Source organism: Lissotriton helveticus, chromosome 2_1, assembly GCF_964261635.1.
Source record: "Lissotriton helveticus chromosome 2_1, aLisHel1.1, whole genome shotgun sequence".
NCBI lineage: Eukaryota > Metazoa > Chordata > Amphibia > Caudata > Salamandridae > Lissotriton > Lissotriton helveticus.
The window spans coordinates 1,762,901,733-1,762,926,084 of NC_136059.1; positions in this window are offsets into that span (position 1 = coordinate 1,762,901,733).

The following is a 24,352-nucleotide window of genomic DNA, read 5'->3' on the forward strand; positions in this document are numbered from 1 at the left end:
AGAACATGCAATCCCTATAACCCTTGGCTGGGCGGCGTCCCGCCTAATCACAATGCTCCACTGGAGCGTTGTGATTTGCTTAGGGGAGGGGAGGCAGGCTGCCTGCTTTCTGTTCCTGCTGGAGGCAGGAGAGCAGGAACAGACCGAGCAGTTTTGCAGGAACCAGGCGGGCAGAAAGGTAGGTTTTAATTTAAAAAAATGTATTATTGAACCCACACTATGCCCCCTACCTCCCCGTGAGACCCATCCTCCCCTACAATCCCTCGCCTGCCCCCCACCCCACATTCGCTCCCCCACCCATGAGCCAGGCCGGCTGCGACTGGTGGACGCCATCTATCCGCGTGTATCCACGACTTGTGCCCTGGCCTCCATGGTGTGTATGTTTGTGAGGTGTGCGTATGTGAAAGAGAAAAAGAGAGTGAGAGGGTGAGAAAAGAGAAATATGTGGCAGGAAATGGAGGGGTGTTGTGGCGAAGCGGAGAATAAAACATACAATAAAAAATATATTCCAGCTCCTCGGGGATATTTCTGCTTGCCGTGCAAGGATTATAGAAGCTTGCAAAGCCTCCAGCATGTTACCGTTTGAATGGAGTAAATAATAAGAAAAAAACACACATCACATCCTGTTAAAAGGCTCGATGAATCGTATCTGAGATGGCAGCTTGAAAAACGAAAACACGCAAATAAAGCGGCATATATATGAGTCACGAGGCTGCTCAAAAATGTTTATAGGATCTAACCTTGGATGGAGAAAATGCCCATTGAATGCACGGCGCAGATAAGAGCGGCTCCTGCTCTGCCTGCACGCTGCTGAATGTAAAATGCATGCCCTCTCCACCTGTGCGGATTGGGAGGACACCTAGCACAGCCTACATAAGCATTCCGGCTGAGGACTTCAAAAAGAGGTGATGATGTAAAATGAATGAGTGCAGAAGGCCGCCTTCTGCAGACAGACAAAGTGCATTACTGAAGCCTGCCAGAATCGACACTAATAGGCAATGTGTGGTCCCAGGGCAGCAGCACAAACAGGGGGTGGGGCACAGTGTGACCCGCTGAGAGCTCGGGGAGCGAGGAAGCCCCCCCACGCGCCCCTCGCAGATGTGAGGGGCATGAAGAGGACACCAAAAGGTGGGCCTGAAGTTGTGTGTTCTCTGATTTCTCTGACCTTGGAATGATTGACGGAGAATAATAATAGGGAACCGTCTCAGCCTCACACCGCCAGAATACCTTAATCCCAGCATTACTTTTATCTGTGCAACATCTCGCGGCCCTGTATATTTTTTTAAATATAGGAGGTCGGATTGTTGCCTGTGTTGACTTAAAATCTGGGTCTGTTTTTTGAAAACTGCTACTTTAAGAAGCTATTGCTTTACTGCTTTATACTTTGAGTTTATTTAAGTAAATGTAGTGTGAGCAAACTGAAGCCTCGTTTAACCTTATTGCAGGAATAGAATGGATTTATTTATTCACCTTAGTGTGTGTAATTCCTCTGTTTCTTTACAGGACAATATATTTCTGTCACTTAGAGCCATTACCTGTTCCGACTAATATTGTTAATAACTGGTGGTAAATTATGCTGTCACTGGCCCTGCAGAAGGACGACCGAACTGCATCGATGCCCAAGGATATGATGTCATCAATAGGAAATATATGCAACGTTGGACATCTGTACATTATCGATTTTGGACTACATGTGTTAGCATGTTAAGAAATCCGGGAGCTAACATCATAATTACAACGAATTATCACTGGTGACAAATTGGTTCATTATGTAAATAAGATATGATTTCAATATTTCCTTCTAAAAGATAGGATAATTTATTGGTAATTAGTTCCCTTTCATGATCACTTCATTTTTACCTGATCTGGCTCACTTGTACGGAATTGTACTATAGATCGGATTTGAATTGTCATATAAATACCTCAGGGTCAGTTGTTATTCCAGCAGATCAAAAAAGCTTGTCAAAAGTGGTTAACTTTGACAATTCTGCTCTGTATTTTGTATGAGATCAACTGGAAACCTCTGGACTATTTATGTTTAGCATGTGAAATTATCACTTAGCAATATTATTAATACAAAAATTTGCTGTGGGTGATATCGTCGTACATTGTACAGGTAATACGTGATCGAGTATTTGCTTCTATAAGATGGTGCTGTGTTTGCGATATTTTGTTTCCCATTCAACAGTCCATTTATTATTTTGTTCACACAAGCACTTACGATTGTCTATTTTCACAAGTTGTTACGTGTTACCCACCTTGTGATCAAGGTGAATTGGCAGCGAAAGGCGTTGGATTGTTTGCTGCTTATTAAATATTTAGGGTCATATTACCAACCAATAGAGATAATTTTTGTCTCTAACTTATTTAGAGACAAAAATTATTGCCGCACATCGGCGATTTTTATCGCAGATAAACCTTGCTATTAGCAAGGTTTATCGCAAATGCGATAAAAAACGGCCGCAATGCATGAATATCGCTGAAAAGTCAGCGATATTCATGCATTATCGAGCAAATGCTCTTAGCCATGTTATCCACCTCCCATTGGACAACATGGCTAAGAACTGCTCCTGGGCAAGTGTTAGCTTTTGGAGATATTCGCGCTTAGCGCGAATATCTCCAAAAGTTGGTAATAGGAGATAGCGATGTTAGCGACTGTTTTCAGTCGCTAACATCTTGGCACGCCCACTTTGCATGTCATTAGTGATAAATATCACTGACATGCAAAGCGGGGCCCAAGATGGTCACTATCTCCTATTAGCTGTCGCTAACTGGTGTTAGCGACAGTTTGGTAATAGGGAGATAATTTTATCTCCGCTTTCTTGGCTTTTAAAGCCAAAAAAGCGGAGATAAAGCCCCTTGATAATATGCCCCTTAGTTCCCACTATCTACATTGAAGCATGCATGCCTTTTTTCTTTGATGGTGAAAGAAGTTGCTCGCTCCCCCGCCATGAACAATTTTCCCATCATTAATTTTACAGCAAATGTTGCAGGTATATTATCAATGATGTCATAGAAGATGTCATGAGTGATGTAATATGAGGGGTAATTACCAGTGCAAGGCAAGAAGGCAAGTTATAGTTAAGTTAGAGCACAAGCTATAGTTGCTTAAGGTAGTTATAACTGGTGAATTTCTGCTGTTTTTAGAGTTTAAAATGTTATGTTGTTACTGAAAAATTAAATTTCACCTAACTATAACCTTACTTTAACCTTTTTTTTCCGGTGCATTTCTATTCCCCCCCCCCCCATAAAGTAATATTCAAATGCTAAATGTAAATCCAATCCCCTACCCCCACGGCCTTTGGCCGTGCACATTGGGCAGTTGGTTGCAGGGTCTGACCCACCCCAACATGCAGCGATCCCGCGCAAAGGCAGCCAACCCCACCCTGCTCAGGACCTTTGGTTGTGAACGGCAGGGGGTTGGGCTCAGGGCCTAGCCTGCAGCCAGGCTTTGTGGCCAGGCCCTGTGGCCACCAACTGACTTGCATGCAGCCAACTGCACACTGCGCACGTCCTCTGGCCATGCTCAGTGAGGGGTTGGCCACATGGCCTTGCCTGGAGAGGGTTGTCAAAAGGGCCTGGTCTGCGGCCAGGCCCTTTGGCCACCACACCGCATGCAGCCAACCCAATTCAGCACACAGTCTTTGGACAGGTGTGGTGGGAGTTTGGTCATGAGGCCCGGCCTGTGGGGAGGATCTGTGGTCAACACCTGATAAGGCAGCCAACCCCATACTGCACATGGCCTTTGGCTGTGTACGGCGGTGGGGTTGGCCACACGGTCTGGCCTTGGGGACCCCATCCCCCAGGCCTTTTTTTTAATATCGGAGGAGTAAACCGCATGGCCCCCTCCCCGAACCTTTTGTGGCCCTGGGGATCCTATCCCTAGAGCCATATATATTTGAAGGGTGACAGGACCACATGTCCCTCCTCTGCAAGCCTCATTAGGCGCTGGGGACCCCATCCCTCTGGCCCTTATTTATTTTAAAGGCGAGGGGGCACATGGCATCCTTCCTCTTACCTCATTGGGCCTTTTTGATTTAAGGGAAAAGGGGACCACATGGCCTCCTCCCTGAGCCTTGCTAGGTCCTTGGGACCTTATCTCCCAGTGCCACTCTTTTAAAGAAAGGGTTTGGGCCACACAGCCCCACTCTCCAACCCGTTATCAGCCCCGGACATGCCATCCTGCAGGACCCTCACACTTAAACGTGGGTGCCCAGGTTATCCACCATAAAGTTGTTGGGGGCTGCATAGGCAGCCCCAAGGTTCCAGCAGCCCGGCTGGCTCTCTACATGCAGGAACTGCCATTGCTCCTGCCCAGAGGGAGCAGCCAGTAATACTGCTCCCTCCGGGCAGGAATAATCATTTGATCTGTTTTCCTGACTGCATTACTGTGGACAGGGAACCGGATCAAAAATCTGCTCTAATCTGCCAGGAGCAGATCTCCCACCAGCTAGGAGCAGACTTTGTGTTTGCTCCCACTTGGCGGTAGTTTTAAAAATGCTCTTGCCAAGTGAGAGCAAACACAGGTTTCTCTGCTTGCGCCAGTGAGGGCAGAAAAGCTGCTATGTCCGGGGGGTGGGATCTCTGGTACATAGCTTATGAGTCGGCCTTTGGGATTGGGTCCACTAGGCTATTAATGGCTCAGGGAGGGGGGCAGCGCAACCGCCTTCCTGAGCTCACTTAGTTTGGAGGCCCCAGGGACAGGAACCCTTGGGCCTTTAGAGCCTTGGGGAGGGGGACCGTGTGTCCCCTTCCCACAGAAAAACACACCAGGCCCCAAGGAATGTGCTTCCAGGGGATGGTGTCCCCGGGGCAAAATCAGTCCAGGGAGGGGGCTGCATGCCCCCTCCCCCTAACCAAGATGCCAGGGCCCGGGGACCATGTGCCCCCTCCCTCTGAAGAAAATAACGGGCACTATGGATGGATTGCCTGGGAATGTGGTCCCTGCCACAGCCCCTCTCCTAGACAAGACGTTTTGCTCTGGGGGCACATGTGGCCCCACTCCCCAGGGTGAATGCCACCCTGGGGACTGGTGCCACATGCCCCGCATCCATCAAAAAATAAACCGCGGCCCCCAGGCACTCGCCCACCCATGCCTGTTTTAAAAAAAAGATTGCAGCATATTCGGCTATCCTCCCCACCCTTCCCCTGCTGTGTTTTTAAAAACATTTTTTAAGGCTCTGGATTGAGTCGGAGTACCAAGAAAAAAGAACAAAATATTAAGGGGGTAGGGTAGGATTTCCCTGACCCCCTAGGCCTAATAGTGGGGTCCCACAGGAACCCTGTTGTGGCCAAAAATGTTTTTTCCCAATTTTGCCACGAAATCGCTGTGGATCCATGAATCCATGGCAAAATTAGAAGAAGAAAAAACAAGTACCGTCTCTGGCGCTTGTTTTCTATATGCCCCTCAGGTGGGCCAGGTCTTGGTGGGGGTTTATTTTTCATGATAATGGGGGAGGGGCGCACGTATGATCTCTCTCCACATGCTGATTTTGGTCCTTCGGACCAGTACCTCCCCGGGGCACGGGCAATTGATAAAAGTGGGAGGGGAGTCGTGCGGCCCCTCTCCTGGGCCATATTTGGGCTAGGCATACTCTTTAACAGGAATGGGGCAACACAGTCCCCCTCCTGGAGCCATCAATGGCCCTGGGTACTGCCACCTGCTATGTCCTGAGGTACTCATCCTTTGGACATAACAGTTTCCCTGCCTGCACTGGTGCAGGCAGGGAAACCTCAGTTTGCTCTCGCTTGGCGGGAACAATTTAAAGCTCCCACCAAGCGAAAGCAACCAGTAAGTCTGCTCCTGTCAAGTGGGCAGGGAAACCAATGAAACAATTACTCCCACATGCAGGAAGAAGCGTTATTTGCTGCTCCCTGTGTGTGAGAGCAATGGCGGCTCCTGATGGAAGCAGGGAGACCGGAGGGTCCGTGGGGGCATCGGTGCTCCCCCTGCGGCCCTCAACAATAATACAGTGGGTGCACTGGGTGGTCTTAGGGCACCCACCCTTTATTTGCTGGGCCCTGGGGGGATGGAAGTCACGGGTCGAAATCGACCCTGGGAGAAGGGCAGCACAGCCCCTCTCCCCCATTAATTCTTCGCTGTGCCCCGTGGGATGGGGGTATTTGGTGCTATATTAAACTGCACAAAAAAGTAACTGGTGTAAAGCTCTCCAATACCTTTGGGTGGGGTTGGTGGTACATAAAATTGCAGAAAAAAACAAATGTTAAAAGCAGAGTTGGGGGAGGAAGGGATCTGGGGGAAGAGGGGATCTGGTCAACAGAAGTTCAGCGTGGGCAAGCAGCAACGGGCAGGCTGTTGACAGACAACCAACAGCAAATGCGGGCTGCCACAGGGAGATTAAGTGATTTGCCTACGTTTGCGGTATCCTCGTGAAAACTACTAGTATTAATGTAAAGTGCTCAAATACCTTTGGTGATGTTGACTCTATATAAAACTGCACACAAAAATGTGAAAATCAAATTTGGGGAGGAGGGGACCTGTGCAACTAAGTTCAGTGGGGCAAAAAGCAACGGGTGGGAGGTGGTTGGGCAGCCAACAGCAAATGCAGGCTGCCATGGGGAGATTAAGTGATTTGGCCGTAGCCATAAAATGTGGAACAGAAGCCTATGCTAGTGAGATGAAGTAGTGTCATATTAGGAGAGGATGTGGCATAAGGGCCACAGCTGCAGACTATGGAGCTGGAAAACCGGGTTCGAGTTTTGTGCTGGCTTAACATCTTTGATTTGGGGCAAATCACTTACCCCCAGATTCATCATTGTCATGTTTTGCGAGTCCTTAATAGCGATTTTTAAGGAATCGCTATTTAAGACTCGCAAAACGGGATTCATGTAGAAATCGCAATATTTTTTGTGATTTCTACTGCTTCCTTATTTGCGATTCGCTAATTGCTAATCGCAAATAAGGAATGGCTTTCCCATTCATTCCTATGGGCCTAAAGGCCCATAGGAATGAATGGGGAGTCATTCCTTATTTGCGATTAGCAATTAGCGAATCGCAAATAAGGAAGTGATTTCAAGGGTGCCAGGGTGTCCAAAGGACACCCTGTATGACCCCTGAAATGGTAATGTACACTGGTGTTGCGCACACACATGTCCAAAAGACATGTGTGTGTGTAACATACAACTTAGAAAAATGCACTAAAGTGCATTTTTCTAAGTTTTCGCTATTTACCACGCAGTCAGACTTCGCGGTAAATAGCGGTTCATGAATTGCATTTAAGGAATCTCAAATTGAGATTCCTTAAATGCAATTAATCGCAATTTAGCGATTTCTAAAAATGCGATTTTTGCATTTGGGATGATAAATCCCAAATGCAAAAATAGCGCTCGCAAAGGGCCAGATTCTCAGAATCTGGCCCTTTGCGAGCCGTTTTGAGCTTGATGAATCTGGCTGTTAATCTCCGTACCTACAAAAATGAATCCGTCTTTGTGTAATGGAAGTCCAGTACCTTCCTGTGTTGTTGGTGCTTTATAAAACACACAAAAAAAGTAACTGGTCATAATGTAAATCGCTTCACTACCTTCGGGTGGTGTTAGTGCTATAAAAAATGCACAAAAAATAGAAAGATTTACAGTGTTAGTCTGGTTTACAGTAGAGAACACGAGGAAATACATCACCTCGGCATTCACATTAAAAGGACTACTTTTGCCATGGACACTTAGGGACAGGCAGACCTTTATGACATCAAGTCTCCGCCGGGCTCCTTTGAAGAGAGAAAGTTAAGTAACAAAGGCACATGGAAACACTTCACCAGTGAATGCTGAAAAAGTAAGAAAGTGACCAGATGAGAGAAATTTGAAGAACTAGAGTTCCACCTTATGAAATGAGAAGCAACGAGATGAGATATGAACAGTTCAATCATTTCACACAGGAGAAATGTAGCTATGCAATTACAGCAGAAGACACAGGTATTTTAGAAGCCCTCACATGCCCTGTGATAACTCATACCTGACTCACTTGAGGTTTGATTTTCCCGAACGACCACATATGGTGAAAACAAGCACACACCTAGTACCCACACATGTGGAAAATAAACAGAGATTACATGTTTGCCAAGTAACAGCAGTCATGCACACATGCTCCAATCAGTAAGCCAGCTATACACCAACAGGACATTAAAAGACCTTACACCACCCCTCACTGGAATGATAAAGAATACAATGGGGGTATAAAGCAGTGATTTGCTCGGGAGATGGGTGATATGTGGATGGGCAAGCACCGGGAGGTGCGAGGGAGCAAGCAGAAACAGAAGGGAAGAGGTGGGAGAAACAGAAAGCAGCAATGAAGGGAAAAGTAGTGACAAGAGTCACTACTTTTCCCTTCATTGCTGCTTTGAAGGGAAAAGTAATGGCGAGAGTCGGGGATCTGTGGATGTGGTATGTGGGGTGTGGGAGGAGACAGAGCTGGTAAAAGCACGAGCACAGTGTAGAGTGCAAAAAAGAAAGAAAAAAGTAGTTCCCGGAAGCAGTGAATGTTTACAAGTACTTGGTCCATGCTCTGGGGGAGGGCTAAATACAGGAAGAGGCATGACCATGCATGTGTGATACCTAAAAAAATCTGGAATCTTTGTTGGAGGTGAATGCAACGTTGATATATCGGTGCACAATCTGTAGTAACTGTGATTTGTGGGTTCATTCTTGTTGTCTCCTCGTGAGAGCAGAGTACTTGGTTCTCTCTTTAAATTTCTACGCGCATGCAAAAGCCCAAAATCACTTGCAGACGGTGCCTACTTGTCTCCGCACTGTCCTCCTTAGTAGTAGGCAAATGTCTTCCAGCCTTTTCTCCTGTTGATGGACAGCTTCCCAAAAGGCCAACTGAGCACGTTTCCTGACGATTTTGGTGGCACGTTCTCTATGTAGAGGAATATGAGGACATATCCACAAAACCAAGAAGCACTTACTTCATGTTCTCACAGATTTCTGGAAGATGACGCTTGAAGAACAATCACATTGCTGAAATTAAATGCACACAAGGTACTGGAAAAATTTCCTATTGGTCCATTGTGCAGCTGTAGTGTAGACTATGTAGTTAGCCCTTATTAATTAACTGGTAGAAAGCACTACAGTTGGGTAGAAATGTTGTGCAAAACTGTGGTTTCTTGTGGGATAAAGGGAATGGTGTGGTTCCATTCTGGCTCAGTCACACTACTGACACACCCATACAGTCACTTAAACACCCATTCACACACCTATACAGCCACTCTCAAATCAATTCACAGACCCAAACAGCAACTTACACACCCACTTATACATCCATACAATCTCTCACATACCCAACCACATAACCACTCCCACTCACTGACCGATACAGCCACTCGCACATCCACTTACAGACTTGCACAGCCACTCACACACCCACTCACATCCAATACAGCCACTTACACACCCACTCAGAAGCCCATATAGCCACTCACAAGTCCATTCACACATCCACACAGTTATTCACATACACACAGCCACACACACCTATTCACTGACCCACAAAACCAATCAAATGCCCACTCACATGCCCACTCAAACACCCTCAAATCTACTCACATGCTCACTGTGATCGTGGGACTATGGCGGGCCGGAAAATCAGGCAAGGAGGCCGTATGTAGTGTGCAATGATGGGTCTTTAATTGTCTCAAGAACAAAGTCTTTACAAGCGGGGAGAAGGTATTGCTGGAATGGAGCTCCGGGCGATGATGTTCGGTCGTCTTCTTCGGGCGATGGAACAGGTACTCCGGTGGGGGGGGGGATTCTGGACTGGGCGGTCCTCGGAGGAAAGGGAGAGAACACAAGGAGCGGTTAGTCCAGTCTGTTTCACTCGGTTCTTGTCCCGTAACCAGCACCGGGAGTGCACAGGAGGTGAGAGCGACAGTGAGGGAAGGGTAGCGGGACGGAATCGGAAGGGAAAAGGAAGAGGGTGTCAGGTGAGGGATCGTGATCGGGAACCTATAAACTACGTGCTATACAAGTGGTGACGTGCTATACAAAGTCTATACAGTGAAGGCCAGGCCTGGTGCGACTAAAGAGAGAGGCAATATCTACAAGGCACCTAGTGTGCTACTGAGGTGGATTAGGTAGTACTCACACGCTCCGCCGCAACTCCCAAGTGAGTTGCGGCCGCTCTCCAGCCTCCTCCTCTGGACTCCACCAGTCTTCGCTCCACTCTTCTTCTTCTTCTTTCGTCTGGTCTGCTACAACGCCGGTCCGAGCCTCCTGCCACGAGATCGCTGCTCCGAACGAGTCTCTGTCTGTGCTTCCGCTTTTTCCTGGTTCCGGCGGTGATTCCGAGGCGGGACTTCCAGGATCAGGTGGTTGTGGTTCCGGGAGTCGTCCGTTCCTGATTGGCCCCTGGAAGACAGAGAAGGGCGGGGCGCTGGTTGTCAGGGCCGTGTCCAAGGACGCTTCCTCGCAAGCTGCCGTGAAGGGTGAGCGCCCGAGAACGAGAGGTACGGGCGGGGCTGGCGATAGACCCGTACCACACTCACTCAAAGACCCATACATCCACTTCACACCTAATTAATCACTGACCCATACATCTACTCACACACCCACTCACAAACCCATACAGCCACTCCCATACCCACTCACTGTACCATACAGCCAGTCACACACCCACTCACACGCCCACTCACAGACCCAGACAGCCTTTCACACACCCACTCACAGACCCATACAGCATTTCACACACCCACTCACAGACCTATATAGCCACTTACACACCCACTCTCAAAGGTTACAGTTAGGAAATACAATTTAAAAAAACATAGAAATTCACTAAAGAAACCAAAGGTTACAGGGACAGTACAGTTAGGAAATAACACAAAAAAACTTTAGAAATTCACTGGAAAAAACAAAGATTACAGAGACGATATAATTAGGCTCAGATTTCACATGCACAAAACCATAGGAATTCAGCAGTTATAGTTAGCTGAGCAAACTATAACTTACGTTTCCGCAATGAACTACTTAGGACCTCACATATTACATCACTCATGACATGGTCAGTGACATCATTGATGACATCACTGATGACCTCAAATGACATCATCCACAGAACCACTCACACACCCACACAGCCACTCATACACCCACTCACACACCAGGTCATACACCCATACAACCACTCACACACCCATGTACAGACCCATACAACTACTCACACACTTACACACCAACACACCAACTCATACACCCACACAACCATTTACAAACCCATTCACTGACCTATACAGCCACTCACACACCCACTGACAGATGCATACAGCCACTCAGACACCTACTCACGCACTGATACAGGCAGTCACACAGGCAGTCAGATGACACATGTTAGAAATAGTATCACTCATTAGTAGTACAGAAGAATAGTAATTTAACTTATGCCTCTTTATACTTGTTTCACACCATTATTTTGCCTCTTTCTGCTTGTTTCTAACCTCTATTTTGCCTCTTTATGCTAGTCTCTGATGTCAAATCTGGTTCTTTCTGCTCGTTGCTGCCTTTATTTAGCCTCTTTCTGACCTTAATTTTGCCTCTTTTGCTCGTTTCTGAACTCTATTTGCCACTTTCTGACTCTTATCTTGCCTCTTTCTGCTCATTGCTATCCTCTTTTTTGCCTCTTTCTGCTCATTTTTTACCTCTATTTTACCTCTTGCTGCTCGTTTCTTTCCTCTATTTTGCCTCTTTCAGCTAGTTTCTGGCCTTTATTCTTCCTGTTGATACTCTGTTCTAATTTTTTTGCCTCTTTATGCTTGTTGTTGACCTTCATTTTGCCTCTTCCCTATAGTTTGTCACCTATATCGTGTCTCTTTCTGCTCATTTCTCACCGTAATTCAGCCTCTTTCTGCTTTTTTCACACATTTTCTTTTGCCTTTTTCTGCTTATTGCTGACCTTTATTCAGCCTCTTTCTCCTAATTCCTGACCTTTATTTTGCCTCTTTCTGCTCCTTTCTCACCTTTATCTTGCCTCTTTCTGCTCATTGCTGACCTTTATTCTGCCTCTTCCTGCTTGTTTCTCACCTTTATTTCGCCTCTTTCTACTCTTTTCTCCTGGTACCACGGGGGGAACCTCAAGGCCCCACGTGGTCCCCCCTCCTGCGGGAGCTGGCATTGCTCTCACAGACAGGGGGCTGCTAAACATGCAGCTCTATGTCTGTGAGAGCAATTGTTTCATGTGTTTCCAGCAAGTGGGAGCATTTTGTCAGCTGCCGCTTGCTGGAAGAGGAGTTTTTGATCTGACTTGGCGGGAGCTGTCAATCCTGCCGCTAAGTCACAGCAAACAGCTATGTCCCAGGAGTGGGAACCACAGGACATAGCAGGAGCCTGCCCTGTTGATCACCAAGGCCATTATTGGCTCCAGTATTGCCTCCTTTCACTTTCATGGGCCTACCCCGGGGAGGTGGTGGTGAGAGCTACCTGGGAGGAAGGTCACATGCCCCCCGCCAGCTTTAAAAAAGAAAAGAAAGCCCAGATAGGTGGCATTTCCCTGGGGCACGGGGGGTCTTTGTGGCCCCCACTCCATATTTAAGTTAGCCCAAGTGGGCCCCTTGCGCCTCCCTCAATTTTTAAAATAATTCCAGCATGCTCGCAGGACCTGGGCCACCGGAGGGCTATAATTAAAACAAGTGAGGGCTTGCTTGTTTTTTTCCCCTTCAAGTCACGACAATATTCACAAATATTTTGCGAAAACCGTTGTGAATTAAAAATAAAATGCTTTTATGTAGCTGCGGGGTTCCAGGGGAACTCCAAGATCAGGGCATGGGTTCAGGGTATCCCTACCCTGTCCCCTTTTCTTTTTTTCCCCATTGTTTTTGTGAGACTTGGCTGAAGCCTTGCGGATGAAATAGAATTCTGAATGAATTGGCACAATTTGTTATAACTTATCAGTAAACCATGATAATTTAATGTCAGCTTGTCTTTTAAGCATTCTAAAATGTATTGTTTAAATAGCTATAACAATGAACTTGAATGAACTTACATGTTTTAGGATGATGTCTAAAATAAAGTGTGTATACGGCTAATCCTTCGTTTGTTTTCACAGTTTATGATCACTTATGATGATATAATCATAACCAGCAATGGCGCTCACTATCGTGAACGAGGTTGTGTGTGAACCACCGATATTGGTTGATTCTTTTTTGCTTCCTCCCGATATAACCATCTTTGGGACCCACGATTGGAGTGCTGCTCTCTGCTTCATTGATTTTTGAAGAGAAAAGACTGGTTTTATATATATATATATATATATATATATATATATATATATATATATATATATATATATATATATATATATATATATATATATTCGCTCCAAAATCTCCTCGGTAAAGAAGAACACAGGACACCCAGAGCTTCAGTTCAGGAATTTATTCTGGCATGTGAAAAAGTCTCCACGACGCGTTACGCCAATAAGGCTTGGTCACGCTCGTCAAGTTTGTGTTGACAGCCATTTTTAAAACCACACAACACCCTCGTGCACAGATAGTAATACGAAAATCGGCGGACATCTTGTAATAGGCATATACTGTAGGCATTATACTGACATACAATCATTGCACAGCAAATCAGCGCACATAATGTCCAAATTACATTAATTCAGATAATCCATTATTATCGTTGATGTTGTGCCGTATTTGATATTTACAGCTAAATATTCAAAAAGGTACATAAATAATGCCACAATATTTTAAATTTCAAGCATGTCGATGCGGAATAAACATAGTGGATGAAACCCTTTTGTGCTACAGATTTCATAGATACATTGCATAAATGAAATATCCAGTGCCCATGATTTCAATTGGTTACTTTTACAAAGCTATCCCGTGATTGGTTCACGTTGCGTTGTTGCTAGGAAACAAAAGGTAAACATGTTCCTGTCGCATATCTGTAACAAGGAAAAATACCTACTCCTGTATTAGCCTATACAGGTGTATGAAGTGTTTCAATACTCGACTAAATACTTTATGGAGAATGGTCTCCGTTTGCAGTCCCGCCCCAGTGGGCAATTGAGCTAGCAACCACAATGCATGATAGCTTCTCCGAAATAATCCTGTCATAGTGATAAATACAACAGTAAAAATTATTATTATCCCGCCCCAGTGGGCAATTTGAATAAACACAATGTCTATCATGATGGTACAAATACCGCATTGTCATCGACTGTCTTCCGCTACATCGAATTACGTGAAATCTAAAATTTAATGAAAAAAATAATACTTTAAAATCTTGCAAAGACCGCAGACAGTATATACACAATACAGAATTTCATTCATGTAAATGTATTGATAATTCTTCGCTATTGTTCAACCCTTTAGGAGCTAAACATTCGAAATCCACAATATACCTAGATTCCAATTTCCTGAGGGATAATTCACGATTACCCCCTCTCACACCGAGATCAACATTGTCAATCACCACCATCTGAACAAGTTTCTCATCCTGCATGTGTTCTGAAAAGAAATGTCTTGCTATGGGATATTGTTTATTGTTGTTATGAATGGCACGCAAATGTTCAAGTACCCTTTTCTTTGCTTCATGTTTGGTACTGCCAACGTACCATTTATTGCACGGGCAGATTAAGATATACACACTGTAAGGTGTATTACAAGTGAGACGTTTTCGTATCGTAAACTCTCTCTTGGTGTTAGGAACAGTAAGAGTATTGCAGTCATAGCTGTATTTACAAGCTTTGCATCTACGACAGCATTTCAAGATTACTTCTTCCTGGCTATTAATAATTCTTGCTGAGGTGACATAATTATGGCTGAGCTCATCTCTAAGTGATCTCCCTTTGCGAAATGTAATTTGGGGATTATCATTGAGGTGTTTTTTGAGATGGATATCAGTTTGTAAAACATGCCAATGTTTTTTAAAAATCTTTCGCACCTCATTAGCTTGTCCAGAGAAGGTAGTGATGAATCTAACTTTCTCTTGTTCCTTGCTTGCTGTCCTAGGGTTAAGTAGTTCTTCTCTACTCTTTAGTTCAACACGTGTTCTAGCCGTATTGATCATTTTCTGATTGTACCCTCTACTCCGAAATCTTTCACACATGATTTTTTCTTCTTCGTTATAAGCTTCCTGTGTGCTGCAATTGCGTTTGGCATGGAGAAGTTCCCCATAAGGAATGCTATATACTAAGTTGCGGGGATGACAACTATTGGCATTCAAAATACTATTGCCTGCCGTCTTTTTACGGAAAAGTTTAGTATTAAGCTGATTATTAGAAACATCTACAATCACATCCAGGAACTCAATCGACTGCTTACTGATGTGCTCAGTCAGTTGTAAATTCAAGTCGTTGAGATTCAGTTTATTGATAAATGATCGTACAGATACTTCATCTCCACACCAAATGAAAAAAATATCATCTATGTATCTAAGCCACAGGGCAACGTTGTCAAATTCTGCCATTTCCCTGTCGACCTGCTCCTCCCACCAGCCCATGTAAAGATTCGCATAGCTGGGGGCGAAGCAGGTCCCCATGGCTGTGCCCTGTGACTGTCGATACAAGATGTCATTAAAGAAAAAAAAGTTGTTGTTAAGACAGAAATCGATCATAGATATGATCATTTCCGAATGTCTAAGGTAAGATACAGAGCGTGTTTTGAGAAAGTGTTTTACTGCATCTAGGCCGTGATTGTGTTGAATGCTGGTATATAAACTACTCACGTCTAGCGTGGCCAAGATGTAATTTGTCTCCCAGTGCAATCCATTGACAACAGTTAGAAAATGTGTGGTATCTTTGATATATGATGGAAGAGCCATCACATAAGGTCTAAGATAATGGTCTATATATTTTGAGGTGTGTTCCAAAAGAGATCCAATGGAGGATACGATGGGACGTCCAGGAGGTTCAATGGGATTGTTATGTAATTTGGGGAGTAGGTATAGAATCGGTGTTCTTGGATGTGCACAATATTAATATTAAAACCCCTCACTCTCCAATAATCCTTTATCACTCCACTCCAACAATAGATCTCTAAAAGCTATATTCGATCGTAATAGCTCATCACAGTCAGTTTTACAGTAACAATTAGCATCGTTCAATTGACGTTGGCCCTCATTTAGATATTTAATCTTATCGAGTACCACAACATTCCCCCCCTTGTCACTTTGTCTGATAACAATACTGGTATCACGTAAAATTACAGCTTTGAACAATCTAAAACGTGATACCAGTATTGTTATCAGACAAAGTGACAAGGGGGGGAATGTTGTGGTACTTGATAAGATTAAATATCTAAATGAGGGCCAACGTCAATTGAACGATGCTAATTGTTACTGTAAAACTGACTGTGATGAGCTATTACGATCGAATATAGCTTTTAGACATCTATTGTTGGAGTGGAGTGATAAAGGATTATTGGAGAGTGAGGAGTTTCAATATTTATATTGTGCACATCCAAGAACACCGATTCTATACCTACTCCCCAAATTACATAAGAATCCCATTGAACCTCCTGGACGTCCCATCGTATCCTCCATTGGATCTCTTTTGGAACACACCTCAAAATATATAGACCATTATCTTAGACCTTATGTGATGGCTCTTCCATCATATATCAAAGATACCACACATTTTCTAACTGTTGTCAATGGATTGCACTGGGAGACAAATTAAATCTTGGCCACGCTAGACGTGAGTAGTTTATATACCAGCATTCAACACAATCACCGCCTAGATGCAGTAAAAGACTTTCTCAAAACACGCTCTGTATCTCACCTTAGACATTCGGAAATGATCATATCTATGATCTATTTCTGTCTTAACAACAACTTTTTTTTCTTTAATGACATCTTGTATCGACAGTCACAGGGCACAGCCATGGGGACCTGCTTCGCCCCCAGCTATGCGAATCTTTACATGGGCTGGTGGGAGGAGCAGGTCGTCAGGGAAATGGCAGAATTTGACAACGTTGCCCTGTGGCTTAGATACATAGATGATATTTTTTTCATTTGGTGTGGAGATGAAGTATCTGTACGATCATTCATCAATAAACTGAATCTTAGCGACTTGAATTTACAACTGACTGAGCACATCAGTAAGCAGTCGATTGAGTTCCTGGATGTGATTGTAGATGTTTCTAATAATCAGCTTAATACTAAACTTTTCCGTAAAAAGACGGCAGGCAATAGTATTTTGAATGCCAATAGTTGGCATCCCCGCAACTTAGTATATAGCATTCCTTATGGGGAACTTCTCCGTGCCAAACGCAATTGCAGCACACAGGAAGCTTATAACGAAGAAGAAAAAATCATGTGTGAAAGATTTCGGAGTAGAGGGTACAATCAGAAAATTATCAATACGGCTAGAACACGTGTTGAACTAAAGAGTAGAGAAGAACTACTTAACCCTAGGACAGCAAGCAAGGAACAAGAGAAAGTTAGATTTACCACTACCTTCTCTGGACAAGCTAATGAGGTGCGAACGATTTTTAAAAAACATTGGCATGTTTTACAAACTAATATCCATCTCAAAAAACACCTCAATGATAATCCCCAAATTACATTTCGCAAAGGGAGATCACTTAGAGATGAGCTCAGCCATAATTATGTCACCTCAGCAAGAATTATTAATAGCCAGGAAGAAGTAGGCTTTAAATGCTGTTGTAGATGCAAAGCTTGTAAATACAGCTATGACTGCAATACTCTTACTGTTCCTAACACCAAGAGAGAGTTTACGATACGAAAACGTCTCACTTGTAATACACCTTACAGTGTGTATATCTTGATCTGCCCGTGCAATAAATGGTACGTTGGCAGTACCAAACATGAAGCAAAGAAAAGGGTACTTAAACATCTGCGTGCCATTCATAACAACAATAAACAATATCCCATAGCAAGACATTTCTTTTCAGAACACATGCAGGATGAGAAACTTGTTCAGATGGTGGTGATTGACAATGTTGATCTCGGTGTGAGAGGGGGTAATCGTGAATTATCCCTCAGGAAATTGGAATCTAGGTATATTGTGGATTTCGAATGTTTAGCTCCTAAAGGGTTGAACAATAGCAAAGAATTATCAATACATTTACATGAATGAAATTCTGTATTGTGTTTATACTGTCTGCGGTCTTTGCAAGATTTTAAAGTATTATTTTTTCATTAAATTTTAGATTTCACGTAATACGATGTAGCGGAAGACAGTCGATGACAATGCGGTATTTGTACCATCATGATAGACATTGTGTTTGTTCAAATTGCCCACTGGGGCGGGATAATAATAATTTTTACTGTTGTATTTATCACTATGACAGGATTATTTCGGAGAAGCTATCATGCATTGTGGTTGCTAGCTCAATTGCCCACTGGGGCGGGACTGCAAACGGAGACCATTCTCCATAAAATATTTAGTGGAGTATTGAAACACTTCATACACCTGTATAGGCCAATACAGGACTAGGTATTTTTCCTTGTTACAGATATGCGACAGGAACATGTTTACCTTTTGTTTCCTAGCAACAACGCAACGTGAACCAATCACGGGATAGCTTTGTAAAAGTAACCAATTGAAATCATGGGCACTGGATATTTCATTTATGCAATGTATCTATGAAATCTGTAGCACAAAAGGGTTTCATCCACTATGTTTATTCCGCATCGACATGCTTGAAATTTATAAAATATTGTGGCATTATTTATGTACCTTTTTGAATATTTAGCTGTAAATATCAAATACGGCACAACATCAACGATAATAATGGATTATCTGAATTAATGTAATTTGGACATTATGTGCGCTGATTTGCTGTGCAATGATTGTATGTCAGTATAATGCCTACAGTATATGCCTATTACAAGATGTCCGCCGCTTTTCGTATTACTATCTGTGCACGAGGGTGTTGTGTGGTTTTAAAAATGGCTGTCAACACAAACTTGACGAGCGTGACCAAGCCTTATTGGCGAAACGCGTCGTGGAGACTTTTTCACATGCCAGAATAAATTCCTGAACTGAAGCTCTGGGTGTCCTGTGTTCTTCTTTACCGAGGAGATTTTGGAGCGAATATACGAGCCGGCTGGTGGCTACGCAGGACTGCCTGTTGACAGCCAAAACTCTTACACCAGCACTAGTGGAGTATTCATATATATATATATATATATATATATATATATATATATATATATATATATATATATATATATATATATTTCCACAATATGATCCCTTGGACTCCACGCGCTCATCTACTGGTGCTCTGCATAAGGGCCGGATCTTGGCACAAAACGACAATTTTCCAGCAAGAGATGCGGCACTCAAGATTTGGGTTTTATTTCAATTTTATTGCAGCTTCAGCAAAAAAAAAATATATATATATATATATATGTGTGTGTGTGTGTGTGTGTGTGTGTGTGTATATATATATAAATATATATATATATATAATCCTACCAGAATTCACGGTAAGGAACGAGCCACTCAATTGCTCAATTGTGAGCTTGTATTGAAGTGTTATTAATGATAACAGTTTGCATGTTATATAAAATTAAGTGCCACTTTATTTTTTGGCTACAACATAACATGTTTGTTGTTAACACTATGTTAATTTAACAGAGATGTCTCAGAATGATTTATATGTACAGTGTAGTAGGCCACCATTTATCATTGACATGACTGTCCTACCACATAAATGCTGCAACCAAACTAGCAGCTCAAGAAAAACATAGTTAACTAGTCAGTCATGCAGTAGGATACCTTGATCTCCATTCTGTTTCCCACCCCAGGTACCTGGTTGTGGGAGTAATTCAGGGTCAAAGGTAATATGTAAGGCTGCTCACATGACGATGCTATCAAACACACAACAGAATACAAACATGTTGCACACGACTTCTAGGGACTATAGCAATGCCATCAGATATCTGTATCAGAACTAAGGAATCCCACAAGTGCATTCAATAATGGCTTGTGTACATATGTATGCCTTATTGTACCTCAGTTGAGGTCATGTGGGCGGAGAGGGGGGTCCATTCTAAATGTAATACATCATGTCTACATACATGCAGTAAGTGTCGGGATATTGTGTGTATTGTGTTGTAGTGATTTAATGAGCATGTTTAAGATGCCGCCACCTATGTGTGTATGTGGCTGCAGTGTAAGATGTTGTTACTTATCAATGAGCCACGTCATCAAAATCCCCAGCAACATGAAAGCAGTGACTGACCCCAACATCACAGACAGCTTGCACGTTGATGTAGTGCCAGCAGTGCCTGTTGCAGAAAAAGTGTGCTGTGTGAAGAGGTGACTGAAATGACACATGGATGCAGTCAGTGGCACCTACCACACAATAGAAGTGGGCAAAGCGCTAAAGTTCTCTTGGATCCATTGCCTTTCTGCCAGTGACTGTGGCATAGCTACACACTGGTGCACCCTTCTCTCGTTTATGTTTTTTAATAATTATTTTTATTAAACAGACTCGATAACATGGTACAATTTCACACAGGTCAATACAAAGGGTACAGCGAAAACAATATACATACAGATACAATAGGATACTGCGTTGGAAATCACGGGGAGGGGGTGACATCACCGTCCAGGTCGCGAGAAGGGGTACAAATGTTTCCACAATATGAATTCCAAGGGGCCCATATCTTGGACCATTTTCGGGGGGCAGCTGCGGGCCGAATATACAGTCTTTTCTCTCAGCATGCACCAGTCAAGGTCTTTTCCCCAATCTGCAATTGTGGGTGTGTGCGGGCCCCCAAAGCTGCAAAATGTTCCTTTTAGCAATTATACATCCGAGTGTGACCCATTGTGTGGTGTATGTGTTAAGGTCGGTCGGTTCCCAGATGTTAAGAAGGCATCTGGGCACTTCTGGCTTAATCTTGACCTCCAGCGTTTCGCTGATGACTGCATGTATTCCTGGAGAGGTTCACAGTGCCATGTAATGTGTATGAATGTGCCTAGTTGAGTGCATTCCCGTCTACATGATCCGTCCGTCTGCCCACCCATGTGTAGCAGCTGGGGACCTGTTACATAGATTCTATGCAAGATCTTTAGCTGCACAAGCCATAGCCGCGCCGGAATTGCAACCACTTTGGGGGAGGAGACCGCCGTCTGCCAACCTTCATCATCCAATTCGATGCCGTCTCCAGTCCATTTCTCCCTCAGGGGTATTAGGGGATCATCCATATTGTTAATACCTTTTCGGTAGGTTAGGGAGATTGCCCTTTCAGGCAGGTGTAAGTACTGCAAAAAAAGTAACATACTCATATAACCCCCCTTCTTTCTTTTCTTCTTCAAACAACACATTCTTGTTGGTTAAAAAACTGTATATATGAGTATGTATGAGAAAAATGAATGAATGATTGTAAGAGTGTGACATTTTCAAGAAAACACAAATCTTATTCAGATAAGGGATTCTTCCCCCTATTCCCCTTCTCTCTCCTGTTGATTCAATATGTTACTATTTTTGATAAAAAGAAAAAATGTGAGTTTTTGATTCGCTATTTGAAATAAATGGATTAATTCAAATGAATGTTTCTTTCTGAAGAAGTAGTTTAACTCTTTTCTTCAGGTTGATGTTGTGATAAACAGGTTTGCAGTACTGGCACATGGTGGTTGTTTCATAACTTTAAGGCTTGGCCTTACTGCAGAAGAGCCAAACCCTTGCTTGCTTTTCGCTTTCAGGCAGGTGGCCATCTAGCAACCTGTCCTCGAGTAGGGAGCTGTCTGGTGGAGAGGAGTCACCATGCAGAGCTGTCTGTAATGCGTGGCGGACTTGCAGATAGCGGAAATGCTCCGAGTCTGCCAGTGAGTATTGACTCTGGAGAGTTTCAAAAGTCCTCACACCCCTTGTGGAAAATGCCAATTAGGTCCCATTTATCGAAACCCTTGGAGTTACCCAGATCTCCTAGCTGCTGTGAATCCCATAAGGGTGTGGCAAGGGTCAGCCTACTGTTCCAGCCTAGTGATTTGTTTGCAGCATGCCAGATCTTGACTGTATGGTTGGTAGGTCCAGTAAGTGGCTATCTGTCTGGTTTGAATAAAGTACTCGAGTGTAGGCCCCATTCGGAAGGATCCAGCGATCCATACGGAACCCCGGGTCGTCTGGACATCCGTAGTTGCCGTGATTTATTGCTGTGAGGTGTGCTTCCCAGTAGTATTTCTTAACGTCGGGTAGCCCGATTCCGCCGTCGTACCAGCTAAGCGTGAGTTTTGATAAAGCTATGCGCGGTCTCCCGCTCCATAATAGGTCCCGTTGGAGCCCTTCAATTTCCCTGAAGTAAGAGTTTGGGACAGGATCAGCTGAGTTTTGTAGGGCATAGAGGAACCGGGGCAGGGACATCATTTTAAAAAAGGCCGCCTTGCCTAGTAGTGAGAGTGGGAGCGACTTCCAGGTTGTGATGTCACATTTGAGTCTCTGCAGGGGAGGGGCAAGGTTACGGGCGTATCTAACCTAGGGGACAAGAGAAATGAACATGCCTAGGTTTTTGAAGCCTTCGGAAACTATCGGTATGGGGCAGCCTCGGGGTAACGGGGGAGGGCCCCCACAGAGGACGTACAGGAGAGATTTTTGCCAGTTGACTTGAAATCCAGAGTATCTGCCGAAGCCAGATCGGAACTCGAATACGGCAATCAAGGATCTCTTGGGGGAGATGAGATAGAGAAGGATATGATCCGTGTATAGGGAGATACGGTCTTCCCAGTCTTCGGACAATCGCATCCCTCGGGTCATTACATCCTTCCGGATCCATGCTGCAAGGGGTTCGAGGGCCAGAGTGAACAGGAAGGAAGAGAGGGGACACCCCTGTCGGGTTCCTCTACTAAGTGCGAAGGTCTCAGACATTTTATTGGTTACAACCACTTGTGCCATGGGCGCACTATACAGTGATCTCACCCAACAGCTGAAAATCGGGCCAAACCCCAGTTTTGTGAGGACAGCGAAAAGATATGGCCATTCAAGTGTGTCGAATACCATAGTGGCATCTAGGGAGACTATGACTGCGTCTTCACGTATGGTCGGTGCCCTACCCAGTACTCCATGCACTCTGCGCAGATTTACGGCAGTGTTCCTCTTTGACATAAACCCTGATTTATCAGGATGTACCAAGTCACCTATTACCTTAATTAGTCTATTGGCGAGTACTTTAGCCAGAATTTGGGTTCTTCGTTCAGCAAGGAAATGGGCCGGTAGGAGGCCCAATCTGTTTTGGGTTTACCTTCTTTGTATATTGTGAGAATGGTCGCAATTCTCTGATTGAGGGGCAACGATCCCTGCTCCAGACTGTCGTGAAACATGGCTTTCAGATATGGGGCTAATTTGTCAGGGTGGAGCTTATACAGTTCAATTGGGATACCGTTTGTGCCAAGGGCCTTACCCGGGTGGAGCGCTCGTATTGCTAGTGCTATTTCGTCAGTGGTGCAGGCTCTATCCATGAACATTCAGTCAGTGTCAGAGAGGATGGGAAGGGAGATATCCTTGATAAGGTCTGAGGAGTCTGCGTCTGTGTATGGTGCCACTGAGCTGTAGACTGAGTGAAAGTGGGCTGCAAACTGGTTAACTATGACTTGGAGGTCTGTTATGGGGTTCGTGTCAGCGTCTCTAAGCTCTGGGACGAGCCTGCTAGCCTGCTCCTTTTTGTCAAGCCAGGCAACCAGTTTCCCGGCTTTGTCGCCCCATTCATAGATCCGGCCCAGTCTTGATAGTTTGGCACGATCAGTTACTAACGCCCGGTATTCTTCCTGGCGCAAACGGAGTGAATGGAGGGCCTCAGGTGTGGCATCACAGTTCACGTCTTGCTCAAGACGATAAATCTCTTGCTCAACATCTGGGATGTCTTTTAACCTGTCCTTTTTAGGTCGAGGACCGGAAATGCTGGCTTGCCAGCTTCCGGGAGGAGATCTTATGTTTCTTAGTAGGGCTGAAGAACCCGCCTCCCTGCCCTGTCTCTCCTCCATTGGCTGGCTTCCTAAACGGAGGCCAGCCATTGGAGGAGAGAGCCGTCCCTCCAAAGAAGCTCCGTCTTTTTCGGATTTGGAGGCGTAAGTTTTGCTGTTCTTTAGACAGTGACGTCGTCCGTCACTCAGGACAGCAAAACCACGCCCCCGAATCTGAACATTTTCATAAGCTTTTGGCCGCCATTGTTGCCTGTCCACCGCCGAGTCTTCAAGTGCAGAGAGCCTCCTCCTCGAGTCGCCCGCGAGCCTGAAGGCAGCACCGCAGTGAAGGTGAGCCGTTTTCCTGCAGAGCTGTTATGCATGCACTGTTTAACATACAGACTAACTAGGGCTGGTATCAATTGTTTTATGAAAGCCAGACCTACTGGTTTTGACACCGCTTGCTTTCTATTTCAGTAAGATCAGGGATAAGTCCATTCTGAATCGTAAGCGGTCTAACCCTTGGTT